We start from the raw sequence: 13329 nt of genomic DNA, 5'->3' as shown, positions 1-13329 counted from the left end.
TTTGCTCTGCAATGAACGTGAAACTTGCAGATTTATTTGCAAAATTTAGTTGAAGTACCTCTCTTCTTGGCTTCAAAAGGATCAGGCAAAAGTAACATTTGCCATATTTACGTTTACGTTTACCCATCCACATTATTCTAAAAGCCTGGCCGATGTAACTTACTGTCACACAAAGAATGCATACGTGTATATGGTTCCCAAAATGCTGGAAGAGATTTCTTTGTCTGATCATTCTTTCCTTTTGCATGTAGATTTCCCATGAGCTTTGGCCTAGTGCTACGGAAGCGCAAGAGGGTCATTTGGAGTATGCTGGATGCTTTGCCAAGCTGATGGGGAGACAGTGGACCCGCCTCTGCCGGCCCGTGGCTGTCCACCTGTCATATTCTGGCAGAGATGTTTTGCTGAAAATAGTCCTGCTGGCTCTAGGGCAGCACAGTCGCTGCACAGACAGAGCTGGAAGGGCGTTCGGCGAAGCATCTTTATGTTTTTAGAAAACAAACTCCCAAAGCTTGCCTTTTTTCTGCAATACGATAAAGTAAACGCCCTGATGCCCTGTGGGTTTTCTCAGTGCGTCTGGAACCTTGTGTACTGTATTTTTTTTAATTCTTTGCGACCACCATGGTGCACAAGGCAGTTGCAAACAGGAAAATAAAACAGCACTGGAAGGACCACCCAAACCTGGGATACCTTCAGACCCCGTGAAGCTGGGAGGAGTCCTGTGGTAGGTAGGCTGCGGGTGGGTCTTTCCCTACAGCACAGCCAGCTGAGACCTCGTAATCAGGAATAAAGCGCCTCCCCCAAGCCTCAGTGAGGTGGGGGGACCACAATGTGGTCAGAACAGACCCTTCTCTCATTTACCCGAGATGTCCCCTACTGCCAACCTCAAGATAACCCCCTAAACGTGTTCGAAGAATAAGAGCAGATATATGTATGTGTGCTGGTTTCCTCTTGCCTCCTGGGTGAAAACATTTGAATAAAGGGTGAAGTAGATTTCCTTCTAGATGATCGCCTTGTTCTTTCCTGTGAATATTTAGTTTTCATCTTTTGCTTTTCAAACCTTTATGTGTTGCCTTCCCTGGAGCCCCTTTTGTTCTCCTCCTGTAAAGTGCATCGCACTAATGAGACATTAACAGATAAATAGGTTTGTGCCTCCCTTCTCACATCCGAGCTGAGTGCTTTCATGTGGTGGGTCTCGTAAAATATGTTTACGAAGAGACTGGTACCCACACCCGGTGTGCCAAGGTGACCCTAGCCATCCTCGTGAAGATGAAGGGCAGCATGCCTCTGGCTTCTGCAGGGTGTGCTGTGAGGTCTGACAGGCTCCAATCCTGGAACAGGATGAAGACAGAAGTAAATGATCGTAAGGTATTTACTTCCTTTTGTGTCTCATGAGCCCTTATACTGACGAAAGTCCTATATATCAGTTTGAAAGCTCATGGAGTTAGTGCACTCTTTGCTGATGTCTATGGACAAATGCAAACCTTTTACCCTCTTCTACCCTTTTTCTATCATTCTCAATCCAAATAACTGACTAACTTGTCCACCACTCAAATTACTTTCATATTTTCACTATACTATTTCACCCCTAATCCTTTTTGGGTACTGAAGTAGCGTGCTATGCACTGAAAAAGCGCTTTGACGCCTCATCAGGGGTAGTAAGCGCTTTACTTGTTTCATAAGTCTTGGGTAGTAAAACAAAATCATAACAAAAAAACAATACATATATAAATACATAGAGGCAGTTTGGGTTAGCCCTTTTGATCCATAGGTCGGTTCAACTGTCATTTTCCATTTGCTTCCGCCTACAAGGTGTTAGCCAACATTTTGGCTAAGTAAGTGCTTTTTGATTATGCTGAACAGAAACATCAAAAACAAGCGATGAAGCATTGAGCCAAAAGATAAAACAGGCTTGAAAGTGTATTATACAGAAAGGGGTAGCCTGTTAGCAAATTGCAACTACTGTGGCCTCTGAAACAGAAAGTGAGTACTCTGAAGTTTTGTCTGGAAAGGTACAGATGGAAATGGATGCATACCCATTTGATATGCACAGCTTCTTGCTCCAGTTGTGCATATCGAGTTTTAGTGCCAGCGAGAGCCCTGCGTGCAAAGGCAACTGGGCAGTGGCGGCTGTTGACATTTGAAAGTGGTGAGGCATAAAATGATTGTCATACTGCACTGTAGCTAGCGAGCGTAGAGGGCGAGCCCGAACAACCTAAGGAGAGTTCGGGGGGTTCTCTCCCCTCGAAAACTTTGAAAAAAGAGAGGACAACTGGTGCATTTTCAAGCAAATTTGAGAAAGCAGGCAGGTTAATAAACCAATTGTGAAAGTGCAGTTATAACATTAATAAATAGATGTCATATAGCATAGGTAGCTGCTTATTCAGTATAACCACAGAGCTTCATAACAGACATCAAGATACAATGCATTTCTGAGGACCTCACACTGGAGCCAATTGGCCTCTCTCTTGTTCTTGCATAAGGACAGTTCCAATCTCTATGTGGCAAGTGTGAACTACCAGCTCAGTATTCTTCTGGGGTTGTTATACATTATTGAGGTGCCAGGGGTTTTGCTTCTTTAACTTTGAGAAATGCGTCTTCTCGTCTATGCCCCCATTCCCATTTGGCTTGGGTCTGGTGATGACCTTCAGGGACTATATTAACATTGCCAGGTTGGTCACAATATTTCCTGTGCCTAGAAAGCTATGTACATTAGTTGCTGAGTTGGGGGCCAAAGCGTTCTTTATGTCATCAGACATCTGGTCAACCATGTCCAGTTCCTTGTAGAAGAGGCAGAAGTAGCCAATGAATTAACCTATTTAAAACAATATGCTTCACTTGCCTCTGTGCAGAGTGAGGCAGTGATTCAGCAGTCCTTTCAGGGTCTCCCACAGTCGGTGGTGGGGCTCTTCCATTGTTTTGAAGTCAATCAGGATGTTGCCACTTATGTTTAAGACTCGGGAGACCTTTTCCCTTACATCCTTCTGGACCACATCTGCTGCTGATGAAATTATGAGCTCCAACTTCTGGTTCCTTCGGAGCCTGAGATGTGTTGAGAAGGTCATAATGTATCACTTGGCAGGCTCTAGACTCAGCTGGTGGTAGCCAGTGTTAAGGTCGACATTAGACAACCATTGGGCTCTGTTGAGATCTGCTGTTATTTTGTTCACAGTAGCTGTGATATGTTTTTCAATTTTGATTGCTCGATTGGGTAGTCTCATATCAACACAGAAGCGCATGGCCCCTAGCTGCTTGGGTTTCATCACTATTACCATGAGACGACCCAAGGGATTGGCCCTCACACCCTGCCAATGACATCCATCGCCTCCAGGCTCTCCGGCTCTTTCTCAATCAGCAGCCAGAATGGAATGGGACGCGCCAGTACCACAGAGCAGAGTTTGACTATAGTCTTAATGTGTTGTCTGTGTAGCTCTTGAGGAATTCTAGGCCATTGGTGAGGTGTTCAAAATCCTGAAGAACTATCTTGACGTGGCACTCATTTATTTGAATGACAAAGAAAACCAACCCGAAGTCTTTAGGAGTGCGGCAATTGTTTAGTGTTCTGGTACATTGAGTGGTGAGATGGAATTTATTTTCAATGGCTTGCCTGCCGTAACATGCATGTATGCTAAAAGTTCCAGCAATAGGCAGAGACTCTTGTCTTCTTTGTTCATGCGGAGCTCAATGTGGGGTGGGGTCATAGTACTTGAAATTGCTGATAGTGTATGGCATTCACAGATGCTCCCCTGTCTATGGTTGCTGTGACTCGTGTTTCCATTACCTCACCCACATATGGGCTGTGGTCTCCTTGTCCCTGCTCTCTTCCAATGGTAAGATATTAGGAACACGTCTTCTTCTTCTTCTGAACTGCTACCTTCGATGGGCTTGGAGGTTGCCTTCCGCTGGCTGGCTGTGCTTGTTGTGATGTTTGACATTGTTGGACCAGGCACACTTCGTCACATAGGTCTTCACTACTTTACACCTTGCCGACACACACATGCAAAGTAGTCGGCTTTTCTGCACTTGGAGCACATTTTGCCTAGTGCTGGGCAGCTTGACGAAGCAAGCGGGTCCGGATCGCACTTCCTGCATTGGTTGAGGAGCGTTTTGGGAGTTGCTGTGGTAGCTTGGGAAGCATCAACAGTCTTCTTTTTGATTCGTGGAGGGTTGCCCGGGCCTGGCTTGAAGGACATTCTCGACAATGTCACTTCCATATCTTCTATTTCTTTTATTCAGCTGTTTGAGTGTTCATAGGATCAGATCGGGTACGCTCAAGTTTCATGACTGACATGCGAAGGATCATACCCCGCAGCACTTATGATCTGCATTCTTGCTTTATCTGCACCGGACCTCTTTCTCCGGGTCGTTATTGATGTAGATGCTCGCATTCCCTCATAAAAAGGCATACAAGCAGTCAATCATCTAACCTTCTCCTGGGCGAGCCTGGCATAGCTTAAACCTCTTATAGTCAGGATTGATTTGTATGTCAAGATGGGCATTTAGAGGGGCTACTATGGTTTCATAGTCATGGTTGCCTCGAACCTCCAATGCATATACATATATATCCTCTCTCGCAGATGGAGCAGCAGTGACCACTTCTGAAGTAGGTTGGAAGTCATTGTTGAGACCACTCCGCCATGTCTTCGATCTGGGGGCCTCAGTGACAGGGTTTGCCAGCTTGGTGAAAGGTTGTATGGCTCCCACTAATGCATGCATGGAAACTTGCAGGACCATGTGCTGGCACTACGGCTGGTCCTCTATTTTGGTTGCTGCTGAGTATTCAAAGTAGGCTGGTCATTGGCCACCCTACACTTCTGTGTGCTTGAGTGTTGCAAGGCCTTGTCCAACAGCTGCATACTGTGCAGCTCACTGGATGCAAATAATTGCTTTAGCCTTCGAGGTACTTGCCTCCTAGTGTATGGTTTGTCGGGTTTGTGGTTTTGGTGCAGGTGGTGCTGTATTACTTCAGTAGTAGTAGTAGTAGCTCATCAAAGCCACACTGGCAGGTGCAAGCGTTGATTTAATTTCTGTCCACGGTTCTGGACCTGCCTCTTTCCTCCTGTCTTCTGAGTAATGGCAACACTCAGTGGGACTCTGTTGATGGTTGCTGCCAGCCATGCTCCCCAGCTCAGGTAATTTGCATGCCGTTGGTGCGGGCAAGCGGGTATTTCAGCCATCGCTTGTCGGGTGTTGCTGCTTCCCACCACATGCCTCGACAGTTTCTGCAGTGTTGAGGCTGGTGCAGATCGGCGCTGAGGTCTATACCTTCATCGCAACTGTAGTGTGTGGAGATTTCACATGCCGCAAGGCCTTAGGTTCAACAGAGGAAGACATGGCGAGCTCTGGGATACATGTTCTGAAATGGGCCAAACTTTTGGCTGCACCTGGCCACCTGTTTCATGTCACACAGATGTATGACGTTACTCCGCATACCGTTACAACTACCTACCATTACAACGCGACCATTACAACGCATACCATTACAACGCATAGCGCTTTGGGGTGCTGGATAGTGGTAAGTATAATTTACTATTCTAACTCCAGTCCCCGTGGACCCTAGGGAAGGTGTTGGCTAGTAAATTATACTTATTCCCTATCCTATAGCACCAGCGCAATGCGTTGTAATGGTATGCGTTATAAAAGTCGCGTTGTAATGGTAGTGCGGAGTAACGAATGCGTTGTAACAGGTGCATACCATGTCGCACGTGTGGTGGCTCGTACATGGCCGGAATAGAGGGAGGAGGCCCGAATGAAGAAATTAAATGAATATCAGTCCAGTGCTGTTCATTTTCATCTTCCCCATAAAGTAGGAAAAAAAAGATCTTGCAGGGTCCTTCACATACGAGTCATCATATCTATAAGATTTTACTCCCCTTTTTCTAGGACTTTGCTCTACAATGAATGTGCAACTTGCAGATTTGTTTGCAATATTTAGTTGAAGTACCTCTCTTCTCGGCTTCAAAAGGATCAGGCAAAAGTAACATTTGCCATGTTTGCGTTTACATTTACCCATCTACATTATTCTAAAGGCCTGGCCGATGTAACTTACTCTCACACAAAGAATGCACACGTGTATATGGCTCCCAAAATGCTGGAAGAGATTTCTTTGATAATTCTTTCCTTTTGCATGTAGATTTCCCATGAGCTTTGGCCTAGTGCTACGGAAGCGCAAGAGGGTCATTTGGAGTATGCTGGGTGATTTGCCAAGCTGATGCAGAGACAGTGGATCCGCCTCTGCCGGCCCGTGGCTCTCCACCTGTCATATTCTGGCAGAGATGTCTTGCTGAAAATAGTCCTGCCGGCTCGAGGGCAGCACATTCGCTGCACAAACAGAGCTGGAAGGGCGTTCGGCGAAGCATCTTTATGTGTTTAGAAAACAAACTTCCAAAGCTTGCCTTTTTTCTGCAAAACGTTAAAGTAAACGCCCTGATGCCCTGTGGGTTTTCTCTTTGCGATTCTTTTATTCTTTGCGACCACCATGGTGCACAAGGCAGTTGCAAACAGGAAAATAAAACAGCACTGGAAGGACCACCCAAACCTGGGATGCCTTCAGACCCCGTGAAGCTGGGAGTCCTGTGGTAGGTAGGCTGCGGGTGGGTCTTTCCCTACAGCACAGCCAGCTGAGACCCCGTAATCAGGAATAAAGCGCCTCCCCCAATCCTCAGTGAGGTGGGGGGACCACAATGTGGTTAGAACAGCCCCTCCTCTCATTTACACGAGATGTCCCCCACTGCCAACCTCAAGATAACCCCTTAAACGTGTTCGATCAATAAGAGCGGATATATGTATGTGTGCTGGTTTCCTCTTGCCTCCTGGGTGAAAACATTTGAATGTAGGGTGAAGTAGATTTCCTTCCAGATGATCGCCTTGTTCTTTCCTGTGAATATTTTGTTTCCATCTTTTACTTTTCAAACCTTTATGTGTTGCCTTCCCTTGAGCCCCTTTTGTTCTCCTCCTGTAAAGTGCATCGCACTAATGAGACATTAACAGATAAAAAGGTTTGTGCTTCCCTTCTCACATCCGAGCTGAGTGCTTTCATGTGGTGGGTCTCGTAAAATATGTTTACGAAGAGACTGGTACCCACATCCGGTGTGCCAAGGTGACCTAGCCATCCTCGTGAAGATGAAGGGCAGCATGCCTCTGGCTCCTGCAGGGTGTGCTGTGAGGTCTGACAGGCTCCAATCCTGGAACAGGATGAAGAGAGGAGTAAATGATCGCAAGGTATTTACTTCCTTTTGTGTCTCCTGAGCCCTTATACTGACGAAAGTCTTATATATCAGTTTGAAAGCTCATGGGGTTAGTGCACTCTTTGCTGATGTCTATGGACAAATGGAAACCTTTTACCCTCTTCTACCCTTTTGCTATCATTCTCAATCCAAATAACTGACTAACATGTCCACCACTCAAATTACTTTCATATTTCACTATACTATTTCAACACTAATCCTTTATGGGTTCCAGAGTACCATGCTATTCGCAGAAAAATCATTTCAACCCCCCCATCAGCGCTATATAAATGCAAACCCTTTCTCTTCTCTATCCCTCCACAATACTTCCCAATCCAAATAACTGACTAACATATCCACCACTTAAATAACTTTCCTATTTTCACTATACTAATTCACCACTAATCCTTTCTGGGTTCCAAAGTAGCATGCTACTGGCCAAAAAAGCACTTCAACACCCCATCAGGGGTAACAAGCGCTATTTAAATGCAAACCTTTTCCCCTCTTCTATCCCTTCACTATCCTTCTCAATCCAAATAACTGACTAACATATCCACCACTCAAATTACTTTCATATTTTCACTATACTAATTCACCACTAATCCTTTATGGGTTCTGGAGTAGCGTGCTACTCACTGAAAAAGCGCTTTGACGGCTCGTCAGGGGTAGTAAGCGCTTTAGTTGTTTCATAAGTCTTGGGTAGTAAAACAAAATCATAACAAAAAAACATGCATATATACATACATAAAGGCGTTTTGGGTTAGCCCTTTTGATCCATAGGTCGATTCAACTGTCATTTTCCATTTGCTTCAGGCTATCACAGCAAAAGCACAAGGCAATGGGTCGACCCTCTTCAGCTATTGGCTTTCATGCATTCAGAGTGATCCAATGGGAACATCCACCCATAAAGAAATGCCCTTTACTGCTAGTGCTGATTGGCCAATACTTTGACATTGCCTTTTCTGTTCATTCTTTATCCTTATTATTTATTTAGTCATCCATGAGTGTTTAAACCATTTCTTCTCGTTACAGGAATTCAAATCAAATCATACCTTTCCTTTGTGCCAATAAGATTCAGGTTTTTATGTGATCCACATTAAATTCATAAACTGTCTATATACCTATGCTAAGTACACTTCTGCTAGGAAGCACATGTGGTGTTCCATTAACATTCTATGCAGTTGTTATTTTTTTATTTTAACACTTTCATTGGAAGCACAACTGATATTTTTAGGCAACTGCATGTTTCTTTTTTTGGTATTAATTCTTGTAACATTTGCTTGCAATAAAAAAACATAAAATTACTATCACACTAACTTGCGAAGGCTAGGCCCATTGGCTTTGCCAATGCTTGCTTATGTTTATAGATAAACCATGGTTATCTTTTGTTTATCCGTGGTTGGTATTGGGTGACCAAGATTTGATTGTGTTTTGGGCGCATACTTGACCGAAACATGTCTGTAGTTATTTTGTTCCCATTTGAATGGGCCATGGCCTCACAGTATTGTTTTGACTTTTCCTACTGTGGTGGGACCAGGGTTGATTTGCATTAAGCTGGTGAGTCTTTGGAGTGAGTAATGAATGATGGACTGGAATGCAGCACAGCATAATTATCAGTAGTTGAGATTAATTCAAGCATTCTATCCTCCACTTTTTTGTTTTTCTGTGTGAGATACTGTAAGAGCTAAGGTATGAGTCCACGTTTTCAATGCTGGACCTGACTCATAAAGTCCAGAGAGGGAGACATTTGTCATACATGCCAACTCTCCCGATTCAAGCGGGAGACTACCGATTTCAAGGCTAGTCTCCTGATTCCTGCATGCAAAAACACGATTCTTCGATGGGCGTCTACCGACAGGGACTGCTCTTGTGTGACTCAGAGTATGCACTGTCAGTGGCGTAACAAAAGTTGTATGGGCCCCCCTGCAGGGTGCACAGAGGGGCTCGCTCCGGATTTAATCCGGAGCTCTCTGGCCTGAGTACAGTGCTCAGGGGGCCCCCTGCAGCCCCTGGGCCCCCCTGCACTGCGGGGGATGCGGGGGCCTGTGTTACGCCCCTGCGCACTGTCAGTAATCTGCTTCCGCAGGCCAGTGCACAACATTTTTGTCACACTCTCTGTGTGTTCCTGTCAGGAGCTCGGAGAAAGTGATGTACACTTTCTCCAAGCTCTTGACAGGTACACATTTCTTTTATTTTTTCTTTCCTGATATCCAACCTTGCAGCAGCACACTTGCAAGTCCCATACATGACAATAGACTTGATTAAGGCATCGCTCTCAATAGAAGTCAATGGGAGAAATACATTTTCCCAATTATTTTGTTAAAATCTCCCTTTTTCTTCTTCTAAAATGTTGGCATGTATGATTTGTGGTTGTTTATATTACTTCACACAGAGAAGGTGGCGCAGTAGTTCATGCTGAACAGCTTTGTTGGAGCTAGACCAAGGCTTATTTGCATAATGTTGACCCTTGTCAGAAGTGTCCGAGTGAGCTAAATAACAAGCCGGCAAATTTTATAAAAAGTCAACCGTTTTGGAGGGGGTGGAGCTTCATTACAAGAACTGCTTGAGTAGCACTTCAGCCGACATCCCTGTTATGTCAGGTTCTCGGCAGCTCTTTGACGCATTAATGCAACTCTGCACGGACCTATAACAAATGCACATGGAGACTTAGGTAGTGGTGGTTTACTGGTCTAGGCGCAGGCGGTATAACCACTCCGTCCGTCCAGCCATGCCTTTATTAATTCAGCCCCCCGTGACGGGGGCTGCACCATTCACACCCGCGGAGCGGGAAACGGCGCGCAACACACTGTGGTTACACTTCGCGGGCCCACCGACATGCGCAACAGTTGCATCACTGGCGTGACATTACAATCCCCTCACCAACTTACCCCTTTAAAAAAAAAAAATTACTAAGGTTTTCACACCCCTTAGTGGGCCTCCGCTGCTCAGAGCCCCCACAGACAACCTTGAACTCCACACAGCTGGTCTTCCCTGCCATCGGTGATATCGGCTCTTTATGTGGGGAGAGGAGGAGTTGGACTAACGGCTAGGGCGGTCGACCTTGAATCTGGGGAACTGGGTTTGAGTCTTGGCAATGACGCTGAACATCCTGTGTTTCTGGGCAAATCATGTAATCCCTGTGCCTAACAAAAATGAATGTGTCCTCATGTAATACAACTGGTGCTATGTAAAGCGCTCTGATACCCGATTCAGGTCAAGTTTGCGCTATATAAAACTCTAAAATAAAAATAAGTGACACATTTTGAGTTGGGAGGTCTGAAATAACAACAGACTTAAAGGTGGCCCAGAGTACTCACCAGTGGGTGAGTTTTTTCAGGCATTCCATTCATCAGTGTGTTATTGTCTTTCTGTGTTTTGACGCACTCCCCCTTAAAGGTCTGCTAGAGAAGGTCGCCATGCCTGCTGCGCATGCGCGCTCGGTGCGCCACGAGCTGCTTTGAGACACTTCCCAGCCCAAGCCTGAATAGCATAGGAAAAAGAAACTCGTAGAGTGATAGTATGCAGTCATCATCAAAAATATTTTGCAGGGAACCGGATCCACTGGCTTTTGACAATTCTGGCTGCTTTTTTAAACTTTATGACAGGCACATTGTACTTGTCCACTGATGGATCATGGGGCGGGCACCGTTCTGCATTCTTCGACAGCTGGCTGCGGAACAGAGAAGAATAAACTCACCCCGCCTAGAAACATAAACATTTTACATGAACCCACATCTGTTCTTTATCCACAGTCAAATCAACGTTCCTTTATTCGGTTTTATAACCATCAAAGGTACAGAACATCCATGTAATTTGTACAACAGATTTTGCTTCATTCAATATCCTTAATGCATAAATATACTGTAATAAAACATTAAAATGAAATCATAAAACGTAATCCCAGCAGACCACGTGCAGTGCAATTTCATTACAGTTGTTTCTGTCAGAATATTAAAATGGTCCCTCAAATGAATAGTCCTAGCTCTGCAATGACTAGATTAGTAATTAAAATTAATCCCGGGTTTCAGCGATGTATAAAACTCATATTGTTTTATAAAATGCAGTGTTCTGAAAAGTGCTTAAAAAATGGACTGGCCAATAAATATTAACTATATAAAACACAATTATATACCTAATACATAAATACTTAAAATGCTTTCCACAGGACAACCCTTGCACTAAAATACTAAATTTACAATGATTTCATAAACTTCTCCCGCTTTATCCAGATATTGAACAAGAACCCGCTCACAGAAAAAACAACCGAGCCAGATGTATCAGTCGTCAAGATTCGTTTCGCCGCTCTGAAATATGGTACCTCTATGTACAAACAGACCCGCGCCACCTTTTTCTGCGCCCACCATAGTATTCAGGACAAACATAATATGGTCAAGAGTCTCAGAATCCATGCCACAAGCTGGACAAGAGATTATTATTCCAGTTTTTACTAAACGATCGAAGGGGCAAACAGCCTGTTCTAAATCTAATAATCAAGCTCTTGGCCAACTGTGGTGTTATATTGTCCATATAACTTTCAAAAACAGGAGTAGGTTTAAATGCCAAGAACTGCTTGGTAAGATGACCCTAGGGCCCCTGGTTGGTGTTTCTTGCGACACTAGTAACCAGTAGGTTGATTTTAAGGCCTGCTTGTCCTCCTTGCAAAGTAATTCAGGCCAGTCCCACACTCTGCTCAAATCCAATTTTTTACACCAATCGCGAGCAAACCTTAACCAGGATATCTCCAAGGCATGGTCGATATTCTTTACATCACTCAAGGAATCTCTATATTCAGCTAATTCTGGGGGATTGTATGACGGAACAACGCTGTGAAATAGTCAGCATGCCTTTACCATGCATTTTTAACCCCGCATTTTTTTAGATCGCATATGCTCTTACAACGTATGCCTTTACCACACATTGTTTATATATATATATATATCCGTATATATAAACAATGTATTTGTGGGGAAGACCTCCCACCCCCAAGAACTTAACCTTAAATACGTGGTAAACGCATACATTATAAAAGCATATGCTTTCTAAAAACTTGCGTGGTAAAAAATGCGTGGTGAAGGTACAAAACCACATTGTAAAGGCTGTTTCCCTTTCTGGGGTAATCTCTATACGGATCCAGAATAGTGATGGCTTTAAATGCCCCAGATCGGATGTATGACATCACAACGCATGCTTTTACTCCGCATAACATTACAACGCAGTTTTTACAACGCAAGTCGTTACAACGACTTGCGTAGGGGGGCGCTGGATAGTGGAATAGTTTAATTTTCTATTCCAACTCTAGTCCCCGTGGATAGTAGGGAAGGTGTTGGATAGAAAATTAAACTATTCCCGATCCTACAGCGCCCTCCAGCGCAAGTTGTTGTAACGACTTGCGTTGCAATAGCTGCATCGTAATGGTAGTGCGGAGTAAAAGTTGCGTTGTAAAGGATGTCCCCAGCCCAGATCAGATACTCTTTTCATCCCCATGTCAAAAAAACGTGGGACCAAGGGGGACTTGGACCGGAAGCAATGAATGTGTTGTCCATCACTGTTGGCCTCGTCATATCAGTGTAACCCCAAACTTCTGTTTCATACAATGCAGCGCTTTGGGCCTTCGCTCAATAGGCTTCCAAGGCTGGGGAAATGAAACACAAGTATGTATTCATCTGACAACATAAAATGGCCTTAATATCATAAGGGCTCCTTTATTCATTTGGTAAACCCACCTTAATTTGTCCGACAGGGTCACCCCCAAATAATCAAAACTAAAGACCCTTTCCACCAATTACTGAACAGCTCTTGTTAGCGCTCTTACCAAGGACCATACATTTGGTTTTTGCAGCATCCAATACCAAACCCCTGTGATCGCAGAACTCCAGAAATGTATTTAGTAGATGTTGTAACCCCTTCAGTGACTTCGAGATTAACAATGAATCGTTAGCAAACAGGAGTATAGGTGTTTTAGCCCCCTTGAGAGTGGAAGAATCATGAACGCACTTAGCCAGTTCCTTGGCCACATCATATATAGGGCAAACAGGGTGGGGGCCCGAACGCACCCCTGTCGATCTCCTCTAGCGACTGGGATGCGCTTTATCAACCCACCTCCGTC

At 44.5% G+C, this 13329-nt stretch overlaps 1 protein-coding gene across 1 annotated transcript in view; it reads left to right on the top strand.

Moving 5' to 3' along the window:
• MGLL (monoglyceride lipase) overlaps positions 1–13329 on the top strand; it is a 412525-nt gene that overhangs the window by 165969 nt on the left and 233227 nt on the right. The gene's annotated exons all lie outside the window — the stretch shown is intronic.

Source organism: Lissotriton vulgaris, chromosome 9, assembly GCF_964263255.1.
Source record: "Lissotriton vulgaris chromosome 9, aLisVul1.2, whole genome shotgun sequence".
NCBI classification, from domain to species: Eukaryota; Metazoa; Chordata; class Amphibia; order Caudata; family Salamandridae; genus Lissotriton; species Lissotriton vulgaris.
This window is presented reverse-complemented; position numbering and strand designations above follow the sequence as displayed.